The sequence below is a fragment of the Daphnia pulex genome, chromosome 2, assembly GCF_021134715.1.
Source record: "Daphnia pulex isolate KAP4 chromosome 2, ASM2113471v1".
Lineage (NCBI taxonomy): Eukaryota > Metazoa > Arthropoda > Branchiopoda > Diplostraca > Daphniidae > Daphnia > Daphnia pulex.
The window spans coordinates 11,081,733-11,095,906 of NC_060018.1; the positions used below are offsets into that span (position 1 = coordinate 11,081,733).

At 39.2% G+C, this 14,174-nt stretch overlaps 3 long non-coding RNA genes across 4 annotated transcripts; 1 reads left to right on the forward strand and 2 right to left on the reverse strand.

Moving 5' to 3' along the window:
* Positions 1–4,167: 4,167 nt before the first annotated feature.
* Positions 4,168–5,471, reverse strand: LOC124205310. The gene is made up of 3 exons (XR_006879283.1): positions 5,302–5,471; positions 4,555–4,650; positions 4,168–4,490 (listed from the first exon to the last, which is right to left on the reverse strand). It is a non-coding gene; the product is annotated as an uncharacterized LOC124205310 (long non-coding RNA).
* Positions 5,472–9,097: 3,626 nt separating this feature from the next.
* Positions 9,098–11,796, forward strand: LOC124206195. 2 transcript variants are annotated; one of them, XR_006879610.1, is made up of 7 exons: positions 9,098–9,336; positions 9,415–9,753; positions 9,816–10,038; positions 10,134–10,319; positions 10,427–10,517; positions 10,581–11,031; positions 11,095–11,796. It is a non-coding gene; the product is annotated as an uncharacterized LOC124206195 (long non-coding RNA). The 2 variants fall into 2 exon arrangements; XR_006879605.1 differs by having other exon boundaries at positions 10,134–10,517.
* Positions 11,797–12,790: 994 nt separating this feature from the next.
* LOC124209625 lies at positions 12,791–13,637 on the reverse strand. The gene is made up of 3 exons (XR_006881007.1): positions 13,400–13,637; positions 13,121–13,329; positions 12,791–13,059 (listed from the first exon to the last, which is right to left on the reverse strand). It is a non-coding gene; the product is annotated as an uncharacterized LOC124209625 (long non-coding RNA).
* Between the last annotated feature and the right edge of the window lie 537 nt (positions 13,638–14,174).

Here is a 14,174-nt window from a genome sequence, read left to right on the forward strand (position 1 = left end):
TTGTTGCAATATTAATATTATAAAAGGCCCGCGATGACTATAACATATCCAACTTTTCATCTGCAACAAATTGATAGATTTTCGTTCGCTTGATTCACTTTCTATTTCTAGAACGGTGTGTAAAAAAGAAAAGTATCTGAAGAAACAGTACATAATCAAATAACCAGTTTATCACAACAAATATCATACAAAAGTTAAAAAAAATTAGCGGAGGATATTAGATTTTGGAAAAGTTCTTATTTCATCAGACAGGGTAAAGATTATTACACTGTTGGTCGTGGTTTGAATTGTGACGTTGTCATATAACAAGGCAAGACTATAACGTCAATGTTGACAACCTTAGTCGCCATCATTGCATTATACGAAGAGATGAAAAGTCCAAACGTGAACAACAGACATTTATAGAAGATTGTTCTGCAAATGGAACATTTATTAGTGGTGTCAGAATCAATAAGGCAAAAATAACATGTCTTGGAAATGGGGATGTTATAGCTATAGCCTGTCCGTACGGGCACACTTTCACATTCCTAGACTCAAATCATGTCGATACCAACTCTCCAACATAAATGAATCGTGATTTTTTTATTGTTCGCAAACTTGGAAAAGGGTAAGATTTTCTTTTATGCACAAATTTACTTTTTATTAACAAATGTTATTATTGCAGTTCATATGGCGAAGTGTGGTTGTCTGTGAACAAAACAACCAATAGGAAAAATGCCATTAAATGCCTGACCAGGGAATCTCAGAATTTAAACAATTTCCAAAAAAAGAAACTCGTCGAGAAACTAAATAAGGAGTTAGATTTGTTAAGAATACTAAATCATCCTGGTGTTGTAAAGGTACTTTTTTCGTAATTTTTTTACTAGTACTCACGTCGTAGTATTCACGTCGACGTGGCGGGAAACTCCACTGGCTGTAAGTTTCTCACCCTTCTTGACTCTTTTGGCCTCTCCCAACACATCCAAGGCATCACTCATCTTGATGGCCACACTCTCGATCTCGTTATCTCGCGTATCTCCGACAACGTCGTCTGTGAATGCATGATATCTGCTTTAATAGAAGATCACTTTGCCATTCATACGCTCATTCGTGCCCATCGGCCTGTGCGCCCACAGAAAAGAATTACGTATCGTGAGCTAGACCGCATTGATGCCGACTGCTTCATGTCTGATTTGCTCAGTCTCTCTCTTTTTACTGATCCATCTGATGACCTCAACATACTGCTTGAACAATACAACGCCGACCTTTCGCTGCTACTCGACAAACATGCGCCTGAGCGTTCGAAGGTGATAACTGTCCGGCCGGCAAATCCTTGGGTGTCTACAGATGTCTTGGCTATCAGAAGAAGGTGCAGAGCATCGGAACGTCGATGGAGAAATCGGAAGAAAAAGGGTCTAGCACTCGAGTTTGACAGGGAGATCGTCCGTAACCTGTTAAAAGAAAAACGCCATCTGCTCAAGAAAGAGAAGTCGTCGTTCCTCAACGAAAAGATCGCGGAGGCTGAGGGAAAAAAGTCACTTTTCAATATCGTCGACTCGTTTCTTCTTAAGAAGCCGGGTCTTAAGCTTCCTCGCCATGACTCCCTTCCTGATCTTGTCAGCCGTTTCAGTGATCACTTTCTGAAGAAGGTGACCGATATCAGGGCCAGCCTTGACGACGTTGCTTTTTGCTCCTCTGCCACTGCCACTGCTGATGCTGTTGTGTCCATCGACGTCCCCTCTTTCTCTTCGTTTGAATGTGTTTCGGTGTGTGAAATTTCTGCTCTAATTAAAGAATGTCCTTCCAAATCCTCCTCTCGTGATCCGATTCCCACCTCTCTTCTAAAGAAATTTGCAGATGTACTTGCTGTTCCTATTGCCTCTATTGTGAATCTGTCGCTGTCCTCCGGTATTTTGCCTGGTGAAATGAAACTTGCTTTTGTCTCTCCTCTCCTGAAGAAACCGAGCCTCTGTGTGGATGATCTTAATAACTATCGACCTGTATCTCTGCTCTCTTTTCTATCTAAACTTGTCGAGCGTGTGGTTGCCAAGCAACTTTCAAGTCACTTACTGGCCGGTGATCTCTACGTCCCTGTCCAGTCGGCATACAGGCCGAATCATTCAACGGAGACGGCATTGCTCAAGGTTTTTAATGATCTCTTGCTGAGTGTGGATAGTGGTGATGCGGCTGTTTTGGCCCTGCTGGACCAGAGCGCAGCCTTTGATACCATTGACCACTCAATCCTTTTGAGCATACTCACGTGTCGATTCGGGATTACTGGCTCTGTACTTACCTGGTTTCGGTCATATCTTTACGATCGCTGTCAATCTTTTTCTATCTCTGGAGTAACTTCTGCTGCTGTTTATCTTTCATTTTGCGTGCCTCAAGGATCAGTACTTGGCCCCGTCCTTTTTACTCTGTATAAAAGCCCTATCCATTCCATTTCGCTAAAGCACGGTGTGACGGATCACTACTATGCCGACGACGACCAGAAGTATGTTTCATTCCACCTTACCCCTGACTACTCCGAGCAGCGTCGGGCTTTCTCCACACTCTCCGCCTGCGTTGGTGAAACAAAGCAGTGGATGGCAGAAAATCGGATAAAGTTCAATGACTTAAAGTCTGATGCAATCGTCGTGTACTCGGGAGACCAGCCGATGTAAACCTGCTGATTTTCCTCTTGCCATTGGTGATGCGTCCATCACTCCGTCCGATTCTGTTCGAAACCTTGGGATCACCATTGATAAGCACTTGACTATGCATCTTCAGATCAACAAGACGTGTAGAAGTGCCTTATTCCACCTCCGCAGGATTGCAAGAATTCGAAAATTCCTCTCACGATCGGCTGCCGTCCAACTGGTCTCCGCATTTGTCCTGTCTCACATTGACTATGGGAATTCTCTTCTCGCCGGACTCCCGTCATCTCGGTTGGAACCTATAAAGAAGGTCTTGTATGCTGCTGCTCGAGTCGTCACCGGAGCCCGACAACGCGATGCCATGACCCCTCATCTGCGGGAGCTTCACTGGCTGCCAGTCCCTTATCGGGTTGACTTTAAGATCGCGGTGCTGACGTACCGCTGCCTCAATCGTTGTGCTCCTTCCTACTTGTCCAGCCTAATATCTCGCCGTGTAGTCGACGGTCGAGGTGGTCGTGTTCTGAGGTCCTCCGTTGCCCCCTCTGCTCTTTATGATCTTGTTCCGCCTTCGATTCATGTAAAATCTTACGGCAATAGAGCATTTTCTAATTATGCACCTACTGTTTGGAACAAACTCCCTGTGTCTGTTCGCTCAGCCTCTTCTCTTCCTCGCTTCCGTACTGCACTTAAAACTCACTTTTTCTGTATTGCGTATAAATAATTACTTCCCTGCTTCAGTCGTGAGCCAAAAGGCGCCTTTGATCATCTGTGCTTATGTAAAAGTGCGCCTCATAGAAATGCAATATATTATTATTATTATTACATATTGACCAATCTATTAATATTTCACATCATTAGTTGGAAGCCAGCATCTGTAAGCGCAATTCCATCTACCTAATGTTAGAATTGATATGTGGAGGCGATATGCGGGAATTTTTAATTCACGAGGGACAACTTGACGAATCCACTGCAAAATGTTGTCTAGGCAAAGCAAGAATGTACTCTTAAAGGTACTAGACTTCAATAGAATTGTTTTTTAACGTAATGTAATTTTTTATCTTTTTTTAATTATAGATTACTGATTTCGGTCTATCCAAGTTCGTGAACGACGACAACATCTGCAAGACATAAGCAACAACATCGCGGACATCTAGCGGAGAAAATTCTCTCTTGACAAAATATTTTGAAAAAATAGCGCCGGAAAATAGCCAGGTGCTGGGTTGAGGTTGAGATTGAGGGTTGAGGTTTAGAGTTGAGGTTCTGGTTTGAGGTTCTACACATGGCACTAAAACCGTGCCTTAACGTTTTATTTTTACAGCTTCTATTCGTGTTGTTTCTCCTTATGTTGTATTCGTCCACAAAAGTAATGTCGACGGTACAATCGCGATGGGAATTACGCAAGTATTACGTTGATGGATACTATTGCTATTGCCTTTGCCTATGCTGAAGTGAATTATTTTTCCAACAATACCCCCGGGCGGTCAGGAGGCCAGTGTTTTTATCCAATAGGCTTTTATACAGAAAACGCGACGATTTGCTGAAAAGTCTGCAATTAATATTTCCAATTGATGTATTTTTCTTTTATTATTTTTAGCTATTCATATTAAATGACCCTTGAAAAACTTAGAAAAATTGTTGCAGTTACCCGCTTCAGCCTCATTAATTCTCTACAGAAATTGCAATGCTATGATTTGGTATACCTGTTTTATGACGAGACACAATCCTCTGTATAGTAGGCCGGTGATTTATTCACGTTTATTCATTAGGCTGTCTTAACAATAAACGGCTGTACAATTTTCGAAATGGTGTCCATATTTTTCATTGGCGTAGTAGTAGTAGCGTAAATTGGAATAGTCTTGCTAGTTGCTACGAATACTGTCATTAGGACCAAAGTTAGAAAACCATTTCAGCTCAAAATTTGTTTTCTTTCCATTTTTACCATTCTTGATCCATGCCTTGATGATGACGACAATATTTTCTTAAACAGATTAAATGATACGAGACTTTTTAATCCGGATATTAAGGGTTCAAGTTCCTTTTCGGGCGAAAATATTTTTTTAGAAATAATTAATTGCTTAGATTTACCAAATATGAAAATTTTATCATAACAGTAAAGTAAGTTTTATAAATTTATGCGTTTCAAGATATATACAGTCACGCTTGTTAATTTCTTGAGCAGGAAAATGGCTCTATGTGTTTTAGAATTCTGCCTGACTGTATCTTTAAGTCAAAATTGTGTTTAAAAAACTTTGAAAAAATGATTCATAATTCAAATTCAAAATTGAATTTTACCTTCAGATAAATTTCGAATGTCATATTTGCTTCAATCAAAATAAGCTTTGAAACAAAACTATGAAGCAGACGAAACTTTTCAATCCAAATTCGTAACCAATAAATACCGCCCCCACCTCTAAATCCAAGAACAATAAAAACGGTTTTCTCGCCCGCGATTGACATCCACCGAACGGATCGAGATTATGTAAGTATTCATTTTCATCTCATCACGAAACCGCTTCAATAACACACTCCCGGACCCTCTTTTAAAACCGAGTGGGAATACAATTTAAAAAATGATCTAATCACTTCCAAAAAATGTAAAATTATAAAAAACTCACAGAAAAATAAACTTAAAAATAATAGAGATTAAGAAGATTCGATGCGGTTATAACGTTTGCGTGTAACTTACTGGCTGTTGAGGCTGCGACCAGCGCCGTGACCAAAAAGATGGCCGAACGCATAACTGATGGGAATTAACTTTGAACTAAAATCAATTAGTAGCAGAGATCTCTACTAAGACGGGTGGTTCACTCGCATCAACAACACGAACGAGTCTAACGCACCGCGCACATTTGTACAGGCTATAATGGATGGGACCAGTTGACCTACCACCCCGTTTTATATCCCAGCGCCGAAATCGAAAAAAAATCCTTGAATCCTCCTTCTTCCTTTTCGCCCCCCATTTTTTCCTTCTTCGGTCAATGTGGTTGGAGGGGGGGCAGCCTCGAGAAGACGTTAACGCCCTCCTCCTTGTCCATCACCCTCCCCGGCCAACATCAGGATGACTCCCAGCCAATGAGTCCTTTGGCCAGCCAAGAGAAACAGAGAGAGAAATAAGAGAGACTCTGTGATAAAGTCAAAGGTCGCCGGTTTCATTTGATGTCCAGCAGCAGCAACAAGCAGCATCAGCAACAGCCCAAGTGCCCCGCCGCCCGCGGGTCCACTCCGTAAGACGTACAAAGTGTGCTGGACTCTTGTCGTCTCAAAGATCATTTCAATTCTTTTCTTCATCATCGGCTCCATTGTCCATAGTGTACAAGAAAATGAACTTTACAAGAATTAATAATAGAACTTATTATGAAATGGCGGATGGTCCAACATAAAAAAGAAATTACGTGATGTTGAATTATATATCAAGTGCAATAACCCTAACAAGAATATAGTCCTTATCCGTTGGCATTCTTGGAATTTTACTTATGTGTAGAGGCTATCTGGAGCCTTATATTTTAAAAAGTGAAGAAATATCGCAGTTGCGATAACCCAGCTGTACTACACATATGCGTCGAAAAGAAGAAGAAAAATAAGGTCCATACAAGCTTCTCGCAAAGTAAATTACTCTATACATCATGCTCAGACTTCAGCCATTTAATCTGACGTTGGACAGTTGACAAAGCTTGAATTGCTCAATACGATCATTACACAGAAACTCGAAGTCTGCTGAGATCGATCCTGCGGCTAATTATTACGCGGAAGTATACAACTGTATTTTACTACAAGTGCAGTAACTTGTTGAGTATAGATTTTTTCCTTGATTTTATAACGCCCCTCCATTCGCTATCGATCAGCACGCGTGACGTATTTTTGTCTATTTCAAGGCTGGCGCGCGGGTTGACTGGCACGAGAATTCTGTTAAACAACAACATTTTTAAAATATAAACGGCTTGATTGAAATTATAGCATTATCGATAGGAAGGACCGTGCTCTTGCTGGCATCGGATAACCTTCAAAACGACGATATCGAGTATAAATAGTTTCTTCGCCAGCGCCATACATTATTAAGCCGTCATAGGACATTTTGGTCAATTACATTAGCGTAAAACTGTTAAACAACAAGCGCTGTCAAAATTTTTTAATGCTTATATGCACATTTCTCCATACAAATTGTTATTGCATCTTCGGACTCGGATATCTCCATCAATTCTTAATGGAAATTTAAGATTTAAACAAAGTTAAGTTGAAAGTGATTTCAACTTAATCACACTTATAGGTCTTTATGCAAGAAATTACTGTATACAGTAATTGCTCAAGGATTTTCTTTTACAGTAAAACAAAACTAAAACAGACTGAAACAAACAAAAGGACTACTAGATGGCTAGGTTCTTATCGACCAACGAAGGAAGTCGTAGTGCAATATAAGCCTAGCGGCTATAGCATTCGATATATATAGCGATGGCGGGTACAAATCATCGTAAACAGGATAGGAAAAGCGAGGAAAAGCTTGATAGCTACACTCAATGATCACTGATCAGTCGAGAGCACCCAAAAGAGACCTCTGAACTGTCCTGCAAGTGAAAAGCAGTGATGCAGTTAACAGTGATGAGAAGCTTATAGTCTCAGCCAGCTGCAGTGAATAGACACGAGCGTTGACCGGGCTCCGTTCAGCCCGTGATTACTCGTCTGGGTCGTCACGATAACAAAGTCACGAGATAAATCACCATAAAGCAAATCCCAGTTTTCAGTACAAAGAAAACGTCTGGATTTTATATGGTGCTTCGGCTTCCTGTCTGGTTTTTGACTTAACAGTTACAGCTTCACTTTTTCTTTTTGCTGTTGTTAAACTGATTGAAATCTCGCAAGTCAAAAATCACTAATGAACCGAAGCCAAAATTTAAGAGTCCTACCTAGCGCATAGTTCAAAGTAGCTAGGGGTTTTAGCGTTCGGAAAGATCGATCGTACTGCCACATGGGTCGTCCAAACCAAAACCGACGCGATTTTTTTCTAAAATTAATTTATCATTCCGGTAACGCTTTCTGATCAGTATTTCTTTTTTTGTTTTACTTTAAAATACCAAAAATTACAATTAAAATGAATATGGTATCAGCAAGGTACGAAAAATATAAATCGATACTACGCCCACCCATCCTTTTTTTCAAAACCCTCGGCAAAAAATATTATTTTAACCTTAAAGCCTATTAAAGAATTATCATAAAAAATTAATTAAGATATGTGAGCACGGCAATGTTTTGTCGTTTTGGTGCGGAATGTCCCTTGTGTGATAGAATATAAATATAAATTCTTGAAATTTCTAAAATACAATCGAAACCTCAATTCGATTACCTTACCCCAAAATAGCTAGATTTGATTGGATTTGTCACTCCCAATGGCGATCCCAATGATGATAAAAATTTATTTTATGTAGCACGCAACATAGTCTGGTGGGGTGTACGGAGAAGGGTTTATTACGGGTTCGAAATACACCCTTCTCCGTACCACCCCAGTTTTTGAAGTTCTCCGTACCACCCTTTTGTTGAAATTCTCCGTACCACCCTGTGTAAAGACCATAGCCTACGTAAGTTACGGCCAGCGAACGTACGTTCGCCCCTGCAAAAGTTGGGGAAGTTTCCACCCACCCACCCAACCTAGCCAGAAGGCATCCTGTCCTTCTGGCACAGCATTGCCAGTTTTGAAAGGGGATAGCCAAGGAAAGATTCGAATTCATACTTTAGCAATTTTTACAGTCTGCGTAAATAATTAGTAGCCTAGTGGGAATAGCGGTGGATTCCCATTAGAGTAGTATTAGGTTCAAACCTGTGAAGGTCTTTATCCTATTTTAATCATTTTTCCTTGTTTTTCCTATATTTTTAAAATGAAATGATGGAATGCCTAGATTCTGTAAAAAATGAGAAATTTTTTTTCATTTTAACCAAGGACTTTTCTTTGGAAAGGACTTAGAAAAAAAAACAAATTCAGATTTTGTTTAAAAAATGAGAAAAAACTTGAATTTTTTACAGAATCTAGGCATTCCATCATTTCATTTTAAAAATATAGGAAAAACAAGGAAAAATGATTAAAAATGGATAAAGACCTGCACAGGTTTGAACCTAATACTACTCTAATGGGAATCCACCGCTTTTCCCACTAGGCTACTAATTATTTTCGCAGACTGTAAAAATTGCTAAAGTATGAATTCGAATCTTTCCTTGGCTATCCCCTTTCAAAACTGGCAATGCTGTGCCAGAAGGACAGGATGCCTTCTGGCTAGGTTGGGTGGGTGGGTGGAAACTTCCCCAACTTTTGCAGGGGCGAACGTACGTTCGCTGGCCGTAACTTACGTAGGCTATAGTAAAGACCCTAGTGCACAACGAAGCTTGACAAGCCTCCGCACATGGATTGCAATTTGCAATGAAATTAACGATTGAATCCTCACAAATAGCGGTTTAAATACATTATTTCGTTTCCCTTTTAATTTTATTAAACCTTTTTATCGTTCTATCTAATTAAAAGTGAGATGTATTTAGTTATTTACTATCAATTTCTAAGTATTGATAGTAAGTCTGGGTGGCGTGGGTGCAGACAACAGAATTTGTTTATTTACGTTTTTTAAAGGTTGGGCTTATTGGCCCCCGATTTCCGGGGTGAAGTATCCATTGTTGTTCCTTGGACGACCTCTCTTTTGATGAGCTGCTGGAAGATGTAGGGCATTCCAAGATGGTGCTAATAACTGTACGTAAAACCACATATTAATTTGGAGTAACAAAAAAATATATATATATATATTATTTACCGTGTTCTCTTTTGTAGAATTGTTATTGACTTCTTCCACAACCGGAATAGGATCCAGCACCAAAATCTGTTCAACATGAGTAATATGTTCAGAAGGAGCCGCAGCGTGCATCAACTCAACTGACTTGCCTTCTTTGATTACTTCATTGATCTTTTGTAGTAGTTGTAATTTTTCGTCAAAATCTGATTCAGCTAATGAACTCAGTGTGTCTGCCATCTTCCTAAAAAAAGCCATCGCAATATTGTACTGGTCCCTGTCAGTTATGGGCTTTTTGGTAAGCTTCTTGGAGTGATGCATTCCAGTCGGTGAAGAAACACTTGCTGGGACGGTATCATCAGTCTGTTTAACAAAATTTGGTAATAGTAGTATATAAGTAGTCGAATTTCATTTTAAAATCTTACAAAAGAATTTTGAATAGTTCAATACCTCTAGACACTGATTAGCCCAATGTTCAGCAAAGGCCCCGACAGGAATTTCCATGTTGTTTGTAACATGGAAGCTAATTATGTGACGACAAGGAAGACCGAAATCCATGAAGAACTTGCAAGTACAGCCAGTTAAATCTTGTTTCAAAAAGTATGTGGTTTTACTAGAAGCAATGCTGTATGTGGCCAATTCCTGCAATGAATAAAAGTTCTTAGGTAATTTAAAGATACAAATTTCTTAAGTGACTTACCTCATTCAGGATAAAGTCATAAGTTTTCGCAGTCGTAATCTCCGTTTCTCGTTCAACTAGTTTCCAGGCATAAGTCGATATTGATTCAGCAAATTTCTCCAGCAGCGGGTGCCTCTCCTTTGTGTTAAACCGTACTTCTCGAATAGATTGTTTAAGTTGTCTATCACTCAGGCGAAGTAATACGAGGTTTACCAATCTTCTGATGACTTCTGGCAGACGCTTGTTTTTTTAAGAACCTCTTTGAGAGTACGGTGATAGCTAGAAAATATTTTTTAATTTTAATCCCACTTTGGTAATATGGAGATTATAAAGTATATACCGTTCAATGCGATTTGTTGTGTTGTTTCCAAAAGTAGGTAGGTGTCGACGTCCGAGATAGCTCCACTTATCCGAAATGTTGAACCAATTTTCTTCAAAGTATGCCGCAACCACTTTACCTATAAAGTACATAATTAAGTTATTACATTTCATTTAGATTACAACTTTTAATTTTAATACCGTATTTAGTCAGCAGTTTCGACTTGGCTTCGGCGAAATCTTCTTCCGTTACTGCATAAAGTGCCGCACGGAACCATTGCCTTATTTCATTCTTTTGCTCGAGGCTAAGAAATATCCATTACTGTAGTTGAGTGTCGATCGCCTTCAATACGTGAAAGTGACAAAGAATGCCGGTAGCTGCAGTAAAAAAATTGGCTAAAGCCGCAATCTCTGCGCAGTCTTTATCTGTAACAGTGACTTTCGTTGGCTTAACGTCGTTGTTCTGAAATTTAAAAATATTAATTATTATTTTGTTATAATAGTTTACTTTTTAAGGTAATACCTCAGTGAAAATCTGCAGACATTCAGATATAGCTTCCTTTGTCTCTTCCTTGATAAAAAAGAACGCGACGGGTTGACTAGCTCCATTGTTATCGTGAATCATCAAGTGGTAAAGCGCAAAGCCAGATTTGTTCGATCCGTGAGTCCCGTCCATTTCTATAACAGTTCCGTAATTTTTATACATTTTTCGTTGTGGCTCTAGCTGGATGAAAATCGCGTTGACTTCATCATCGGAATTCTGCAGCACCTTAATTACGTGGTTGGGATTTGATTGGAGTTCTTTTAGATATTTCGCTGTTTCCTGCCATTCCTCTCGGGAATTTCCTACAAAATGAGATTATTATTTTTTAAAACTTAAGTATAAGCAAATTTAATGAAATTACCTAGTAATGATTGCTTAATGTTCGTAATGTCCTTTCCCAAGAGATTTGTTCCGTACTTGTCCTGAAGGATTTTCCTGAGGATGGTGGGTTGAGCTCCAGCGGTGAGGGTGTCCTTTGCGAATTCAAGCGCCTCAGGACCCATGTTCCTATAAAAAATTATTAAAAATTTAATAAATATTGTAATTTAAAAATTTAATTTAAAAATTCTGATTTACTTACTTTTCCTTGCATAAGTTTGTATATGCAATTCTGAGACCGGGTGGTTTTTATGATCAAGTTCCATTTTCACAATTTCAAAATTTTTCTTAAACAAATTAAATCTGAAATGAATTCGCACTGGACATTCACAGTACATGATATTTTGTTCAACACGCATATTTTTGGTTTGCCTTGGTTTCCGGGACACGGAATGGGGACACACGTAAGTACATTCTTTATAAACATATTTTTCATCAATTTTCTTGTCTTCACTTTTAACACTCTTATTCCAACTCTTAACTGTCTGTAATGGTTTGTCTAAACGTAAATACACATTGTTCTCCTCTTTAAACTGTCTTATCAACAATAAGATTTCGTCATAACTTTCAAATACACTGCACTTGGTGAGAGAAGCGAGAAGCGACATTCTTGAACGAAAGGGTGAACTCTATTAAAGAACCTTTTCCTACTGCACCTCTTATATAGGTTCATGCCATACCAAGAAATGTGTATGGGTTGGGTATAGGCTCGTGCCACCATAATCCCTAATCCCCAGTAATCCCAACATTTCCTAAACTTCCTGTACGTCCAAGCACGTGCCTCTATAAGACTTAATCCCCAACATCCTGAATCAAAAGTGTGCGTCTATAATCCATAATCCATAAGTCTATAATCCATAAGTCTATAATCCTACGCTCGTGTGGGCCAAACTATACACGTGCTTCATAAACTTGTATTATTTCGGTTTTAATGTTATTATTGTAATGAAATAACTTATATACCAAATTTAACAATCGCTGGAGAATAATGTATGGAATTACACATTTTTAATTTAGACAATCACGCACATAGCGGCAGTTTTCTACATTAAAACAGTTTACTTATGGGAAGCGGAATTGTAACAAGATTAGTTATGGGATATACTCAAAGGCAACATGTCTAAAAAATTGAGTCTCTCACTGGACGAATTCCCTGTTTTTTCCGATGATTTACCTGCTGCATCTTCTACACCATTGGAGCCTTTTGCAGGAGTTGTAGACTCCATTTTAGGTAAGTTAATTTGTGTTTTTTTCCTACATTTTTGTATTATATTAATTCCCATTTATTTTACACATTTTACAGTGGAACAACGCAAAAGGAAGAGGGACGAGGAGGAGTCTACGATGAATAAAAGATTATGCAACGAGAGGGACAGCACAGTCACTTACAAAGGTACATTTTTAAATTTATTTTTATTTATATAGCAATATAGTCATTTATTTTTAAACATTTTAACTATAGAGAATGAAGAAGAGGAGAAAAAGGAAGGAGAAGGTGAAGATGAAGTTGAGGAGAGAAAGGACGGAGAAAGTGAAGATGAAGCTGAGGAGAGAAAGGACAGAGAAGGTGAAGATGAAGCTGAGGAGAGAAAGGACGGAGAAGGTGAAGATGAAGAAGAGGAAGGCGGGTGGGATCCTTCGATTGACGGGATCGACGGATCCCAAATCTGGTTTTCAGAGGATGAGGCGGATTACAATGACGAGGTTAACGAAGAGAATGATGATGAAGAGACGGTCCTCTTGGATCAGAATGAGGAAGGAAGGGGACTATGAATTTAAAAAAAATTATGTATTAGTAAAAAAAACAATAAAAAGGAAATATATTTACTTGTGGGCAAACTGAAGCGTGTCTGTTCTTCTCAAATCAACTTTTCCCCCTTCATTACATATACATAGCTCCATTACGAGCTATACAGTTTCCTTTAACCAAAGTGAATGGTTAAGTTAAGCAATACTCAATGGAAAGTTGTGGCAAACTGTCACTGCACAAACCACAATCAATCAACAATCAAACCAGAAGAGCTTGGGTATTGGTGTCTGGAAAAAGAATTTTGTATTAACGTAAAGAAGTTCTTAAATGTTTATGTGAAGTTGAGAAGGAACTTACAAGACAAACTGCTGCTTCCGAAGCTTCTCTGAGTAAACCACTCAACACAAGCTCTTCATTGTCTTGTTGATGTCCACGTAATCTTTTTTTAAGTTTACAAGTCTTTCAGGAAACAAACTTGCTTGTCGCTTTTGGTTATGCTTTTCTTCTTACCAGAGATAACACTTGCAAAATTTATAAATATACCAGGGAGCTTTTTGGTAATTGTTCTAGTCTTATTATTGTCGTCGTCTGCTAGTCGCGCCATGAGAAGGCTGCACAATCCAGTAGCTCCCTGTTTTAGTGATTTAGCTTTTTTAACCTATATTTACCGTGTGTGTTTTACAAGGTTTACTGTACAGTTTCATCTCGTACACTTCTTGGCCCAATTAATTGGATTCCTGTCCATCTAAGTGCAACTGAATTTTCGTTCTCAAATCCTCCCTGAATCTGTCACTCTGGTTCTTTTTTCCACCGCCAGTGGAGCCACTTGAACACACTGTTTACATCAATCAGCAAATGTGTCCTCCTATCGACCGCGATTTATTACTTGCTCTCAAATCAGTTGGTGAGCAGCTGGAACTTCTTAGCTGGACCCCTTGCAAAAATCATCATTCGTTATGGCAGCACAACCTTCTCAGATCTTCTTTTCCACGAACAAGAAGAAGCTACCGGGGGGGGGGAAGAGCTGCTGTCGTCAGATTCGAGGCTAGATGTGCTCTCTACTCCGTGAATCCTTACCAGTTTGCTCGGCCCGCTACCTCTAAAGAGAAGAAGATCCCTCCCCGCGTCTCGG